This window comes from Pan paniscus, chromosome 16 (genome assembly GCF_029289425.2).
Source record: "Pan paniscus chromosome 16, NHGRI_mPanPan1-v2.0_pri, whole genome shotgun sequence".
Taxonomy (NCBI): Eukaryota; Metazoa; Chordata; class Mammalia; order Primates; family Hominidae; genus Pan; species Pan paniscus.
The window spans coordinates 33,779,163-33,785,424 of record NC_073265.2 but is presented as its reverse complement, the minus strand read 5'-3'; the positions used below and the strand labels follow the sequence as shown (position 1 = coordinate 33,785,424).

General features: G+C 48.7%; 1 long non-coding RNA gene across 2 annotated transcripts; it reads left to right on the top strand.

The window, feature by feature from the left end:
- Positions 1-65: 65 nt before the first annotated feature.
- On the top strand, positions 66-2,495 carry LOC129393949 (uncharacterized). 2 transcript variants are annotated; one of them, XR_008621066.3, is made up of 3 exons: positions 66-197; positions 640-955; positions 1,525-2,495. It is a non-coding gene; the product is annotated as an uncharacterized LOC129393949 (long non-coding RNA). The 2 variants fall into 2 exon arrangements; XR_008621065.3 differs by having other exon boundaries at positions 71-955.
- The last annotated feature ends 3,767 nt before the right edge of the window (positions 2,496-6,262 follow it).

Genomic DNA, 6,262 nt, shown 5'->3' with positions numbered 1-6,262 from the left:
GGGGGGGCGGAGGGGGGCGGAGGGGGGCGGAGGGAGGGGCGGAGGGGGGGCGGAGGGAGGGGCGGAAAGAGCAGAGGGAGGGGCACAGGGGGCTGAGGAGTGCTGCGTTGGGCTTCCAGCTCCCTACAACGCAGACCAGTACTGGAGTTCGTGCTGCTGGAAGACCGCCGCCCGACTCTGGGCCCCGGGTAGGAAACGTAAGTGCCAGGAAGTTAGCAGAGTGGTTCTTTGGCTGGCGCCTGAACCTCGCCAGTCTTCGTCGCCCCTCCCCTGCCAACGCCTACCCCGCTTCGACCGGAGGGTGCGCTGTCCCTCTGGTCACTGTGATCACCGTCCCTGGCCGCCTGCGGATACCCACGCCGCGCTCAGAAGAGGGCTCTGAGGCCACGCCCGCCTGTGGGGTCGGTGGCCGGGCTTCCGGGACCCCAGAGGGAGTCGTCGCGCGCTAGGTGGAGGGGACCCCTCTGGAATCCGGCGATCCCCGGGCGCAGATGCAGGAGCGAGTGGGGAGAGCCGCGTTCCTGGCATGTTTGCCTCGAGTTAGTCACGAAGGAATCGAAGAGAGCCTTAGTCTTCGAGGCTTTTCCCTTCCTGTGAGCCCCTTTGAGGCCAGCACATTGATTTTTTTTTCTTTCGCAGAACAATTTCGGACCTCCTGGGGTCTATGCTAGGTATCAGGTGTATCTTTGCCCTCCATCAAGTAGCAAAGATGGACATGTAAACAAATTTCGACACTGTGATGACTGCCACAAAAAGCAGCATTATGAGGTTGAATGTAAAAGGATAACCTTAGCGGCGGCGGGGGCCGGAGGATGAAGGAAGGCTTCCTGAGGTAGGCGCTGGTTGAAACTGAAGTTGGAGAGAGCAAGTGGCATTTGCTGAAGTGCATTTCCGGTAGAAAACTCCAGTGGTCCCTCACCTGACTGAGTGGCGCAGTCAGAGATAAATGGAACAGGTACACTGACCAGAAAGGGCAAGATGGACTAAACTTCGCCGTTGGGCCACTGGGCTCCCCCGCAGGATTTTAAAGGGCTAGCCAGTAGATGGATTTTGTTTTTGTTATTTTCGCAATTTATTTTCAAATATGTAATACGCGAACTTGGTACAACATTCATGTGATAAAAAGGTAGATACGTGGGCAGGACGCGGTGGCTCACGCCTGTAATCCCAGCATTTTGGGAGGCCGAGATGGGCGGATCACTTGCTGTCAGGAGTTCGAGACCAGCCTGGCCAACATGGTAAAACCCCGCCTCTACTAAAAATACAAAAATTACCTGGGCGTGGTGGCGGGCGCCTGTAATCCCAACTACTAGGGAGGCTGAGGCAGGAGAATCGCTTGAACCCGGGAGGCGGAGGTTGCAACAGTGAGCCGAGATCGCGCCACTGCTCTCCAGCCTGGGCGACAGTTAGACCCGTCTCAAAAAAAAAAAAAAAAAAAAAAAAGGTAGATACAACGATCAGCTGCTCCGCTCCGTTCTTTCTAGTGGTAACCATTGTTCCCCCTTTCTGGTGTTATCTTTTCAGAGTCTACAAATAAACATTTTATAAAGATGATCCTTCAATACATATTCTACAGCCCAGTTAAAATGTGAGAGGCCATGATCTACAGACAGCCGTTTATAAAGGTGGATCAGGGCCGGACACGGTGGCTCAACGTCTGTAATCCCGGCACTCTGGGAGGCCAAAGCGGGAGGATCGCTTGAGCCCAGGAGTTCGAGACCAACCTGGCCAACATGGTGAGACCCCATCTTTACAAAAAAATATATATATCCAAGCATAGTGGTGTGCACCTGTGGTCCTGTGGTCCCAGCTACTCAGGAAGCTGAGGCAGTCGAGGCTGCAGTGAGCCACGTTCTGGCCACTACACTCCAGCCTGGGCATCAAAGTGACAAGACCAAAAAAAAAAAAAATGTGGATTGGAAGGAGGCAAGAAAGAAGGCAGGAAAAGGGTGGAATGTAAGTCCCTAAGGACACAATCTTACTCACAATTGTATCTCCAACATTTGGCATAATGCCTAATATGTAAGTATTTTATGAATTAATTAAACGAGAACACAAGCCTAAATTAAGGCAATGGCAATGGAGAAGAAGAAACCAACTTGAGAAATATTTAAAGGTCATTGTCAATGGAAGTTAGTGACTTTAATGGTTAATTTTATCTATCAACTTGGCTAGGCGATGCTACCCATGTTACTCAGTTTTTGGTCAAACACTAGTCTAGTTGTTGCTATGAATTGTATTTGTTAGATGTGATTAACATTTAAATCAGCAGACTTTGATTAAAGTACATTACCCTCTATAATGAGGGTGGGCCGCATCCGGTCAGTTCAAATTAAAACGAGACCCTTAAGAAGAAGCAATTCAGCCTCCAGACTGCAGCGTCAAATCTCCCTGGGTCTCCAGGCTGTTTGTCTGCCCTGCAGATTTCAGACTTGCCAGCTCCCAGAATAATGTGAGCCAATTCCTTAAAATAAATCTCTTTCTGCATATACACATCCTATTGATTCTGTTTCTCTGGAGAACCCATACTAATATAGTGTCTGACTAGATATGAAGGAGGAGGGGAAGGGAGAAATAGAAGATAGACGATGCCTTTGGATATTGAGTCTGACACTTATCTAGTTGCTTAAGTCAAAAACCTGAAAACTGGCTAGGCACGCCTATTACGGGCTCACGCCTGTAATCCCAGCACTTAGGGAGGCTGAGGCAGGCAGATCATTTGAAGTAATTCAAGACCAGCCTGGCCAACATGATGAAACCCCAAGACCACTAAAAATACAAAAATTAGCCGGGCGTGGTGGCACATGCCTGTAACCCCAGCTCCTCAGGAGGCTAAAGCAGGAGAATTGCTTGAACCCAGGAAACAGAGGTTGCAGTGAGCCGAGATTGTGCTACTCCACTCCAGCCTGGGAGAGACTCCATCTGAAAACAAACAACAAAAAAAAAATGCTGGGCGCGGTGGCTCACGCCTGTAATCCCAGCACTTTAGGAGGCTGAGGCGGGCGGATCACCTGAGGTCAGGAGTTCAAGACCAGCCTGGCCAATGTGGCAAACCCCGTCTCTACTAAAAATAAAAAAAAAATTAGCTGGGCATGTTGGCGGGCACCGTAATACCAGCTACTCGGGAAGATGAGGCAGGAGAATCACTTGAACTGGGAGGCAGAAGTTGCAGTGAGCCAAGATCGCGCCATTGCACTTTAGCCTGGGCGACAAGCGAAACTCCATCTCAAAAAAAAAGAAGAAGAAGGCTGGGCGCGGTGGCTCATGCCTGTAATCCCAGCACTTTGGGAGGCCGAGGTGGGTGGATCACTTGAGGTCAGTAGTTCGAGACTAGCCTGGACATGGTGAAACCTGTCTCTACTAAAAATACAAAAATTAGCCAGGTGTAGTGGCTCATGCCTATAATTCCAGCTACTTGGGAGGTTGAGGCAGGACAATGGTTTGAACCCAGGAGGCAGAGGTTGTAGTGAGCCGAGATTGTGCCACTACACTCCAGCCTGGATGACACTCTATCAAAAAAAAAAAAAAGAAAAGAAAAAAAAAAAAAACTGGGGCATGTGGGTTGAAGGTGCTATGGAAAAATTCATGGGCTATGTGTATGCAGCATTGTTTTCAAAGCAGAAATTGAGAATTCATTTATAGTGGTGTGCATACTGCTTTTTCAAATGAGGAAACAGGAAAACAAGGGTCTAGACCTATGTATTAGGGACTTCCTTTAGTCTGTAAAACTTGTGCCGGGCGTGGTGGCTCACACCTGTAATCCCAGCACTTTGGGTGGCTGAGGCAGGTGGATCACCTGAAGTCAGGAGTTCCAAGACCAGGCTGGCCAACCTGGTGAGACCCCCGTCTCTACTAAAAATACAAAAAAATAGCCGGATGTGGTGGTGCACTCCTGTAATCCCAGCTATTTGGAAGGCTGAGGCAGGAGAATCGCTTGAACCTAGGAGGCAGAGGTTGCAGTGAGCCAAGATCATGCCACTGCACCCAGCCTGGGCAACAGAGCGAGACTCTGTCTCAAAACAAACACACAAAAAAACTTGTGATTCACAGGTTAGTCTCTAGGGGAGCTCTATAATCACAAAGACAGTGACAGTATTCCCATTTTACAGATGAGCAGACTAGGTAATCAATGTTTCTTAACAAATTAACATTAAAACTTCTGTCAGGAAGTTCCAGGCCAGGCACAGTGGCTCACATCTAAAATGCCGGCACTTAGGAAGGCTGAGGCAGGAGGATCACTTGAGCTCATTTCAAGACCAGCCTGGGCAACATGGCAAGACTCCATCTCTACAAAAAATAAAAAATTAGCTGGGCATGGTGGCACACACCTGTAGTTTCTGCTACTCAGGGGGCTGAAGTGGGAGGGTCACTTGAGCCTGGGAGGTTGAGGTTGCAGTGAGCCATGATCGTGCCACTGCACTCCCTCCAGCCTGGATAACAGAGCCAGCCCGTCTCAAAAAAAGTTTCATCATGGCTGGGTGCAGTGGCTTATGACTGTCATCCAAGCACTTTGGGAGGCAGAGACGGGTGGATCACCTGAAGTCAGGAGTTCCACCAGCTACTCAGGAGGCTGAGGCAGGACAATCACTTGAACCCGGGAGGTGGAGGTTGCAGTGAGCTGAGATCCCGCCACTGCACTCCAGACTAAGTAACAGAGTGAGACTTCATGTCAAAAAAAAAAAAAGTTTCATCATTAAAGCTATAGAAGAGTAAATAAACAACACAAATGAAGCAGAGCTACTTATAGGTTCTTTTTTTTGAGATGACATTTTGCTCTCGTTGCCCAGGCTGGCGCAATCTCTCCTCACGGCAACCTCTGCCTCCCAGGTTCCAGTGATTCTCCTGTCTCAGCCTCCTGAGCAGCTGGGATTACAAGTGTGTGCCACCATGCCCAGATAATTTTTTGTAGTTTTAGTAGAGATGGGTTTCATCGTGTTGGCCAGGCTGGTCTCGAACTCCTAACCTCAGGTGATCCCCCCCGCCTCAGCCTCCCAAAGTGCAGGGATTACAGGTGTGAGTCATTGTGCCTGGCCTTATAGTTTTTTTTTTTTTTTTTTTGAGATGGACTCTCGCTCTGTTACCCAGGCTGGAGTGCAGTGGCACAATCTTGGCTCACTGCAAGATCCGCCTCCTGGGTTCACGCCATTCTCCTGCCTCAGCCTCCCGAGTAGCTGGGACTACAGGTGCCCGCCACCGCGCCCGGCTAATTTTTTTTGTATTTTTAGTAGAGACGGGGTTTCACCGTGGTCTTGATCTCCTGACCTCGTGATCCGCCCGCCTCGGCCTTCCAAAGTGCTAGGATTACAGGTGTGAGCCACGCGCCCGGCCCCTTTCTAGCTTCTTTTTAAGAGGAAGTACCTTAAGCATCAGACTCAAAATCTTATAAAGATGGACTAGGTTAAGGCTGAAGAGCAGATTGTTTTAATTGGAAGTAGGGGCAGGTCAAAACTCCTATTTATAAAAGTGCAAAATTATGGAGTCATTGCATGTTTTTTCTAATGATTTCTTGGGAAAAAGAGTACATGTAAAAACAAATTTTGGCAGAGCACAGTGGCTCATGCCTGTAATCCCAGAACTTTGGGAGGCCAAGGCAGGCAGGTGGATCACTTGAGGTCAGGAGTTCGAGACCAGCCTGGCCAACATGGTGAAACCCTGTCTCTACTAAAAATACAAAAATTGGCTGAGCATCATGGTGCACGCCTGTAGTCCCAGCTACTAGGGAGGCTGAGGCGGGAGAATCGCTGGAACCCGGGAGGCAGAGGTTGCAGGGAGCTGAGATCCCACCACTGCACTCCAGCCTGGACAACAGAGCAAGATTACATCTCAATAATTAAATAAATAAAGTTTTTGATTTATATGATTTGATTAAGTTAAATGAAATTTTTTATTTTAAACCAAAACGAAAAACCAAAACCCTACCCCCATGAGTCTTAAGACATGAAACTGTCTCCATTCAACTTCCATATATTTTTCCATACTTACAGGGTGCCATAAAATCCTAGAGTACCTTCCTACTCCTGTCTGGCCAGCGGAAAAAACATGCCTTCCTCAGGGAGTGCCTAAAATCCACATGATTAGTAAGCTCTCAGTAAGCCACACAAGCCATACTCTCCCCAGAACCTTAACAATCTTCTGACCTGACTGTCCACTATGATGCTATCACCCAGTGCATTAACTTAGAGAAAGGGAATACTTTACATGGAGAGTTATATAACCGCTAACTGGCCTCCCACCCACCCACTCTATTTCCAAAGCAATCTTT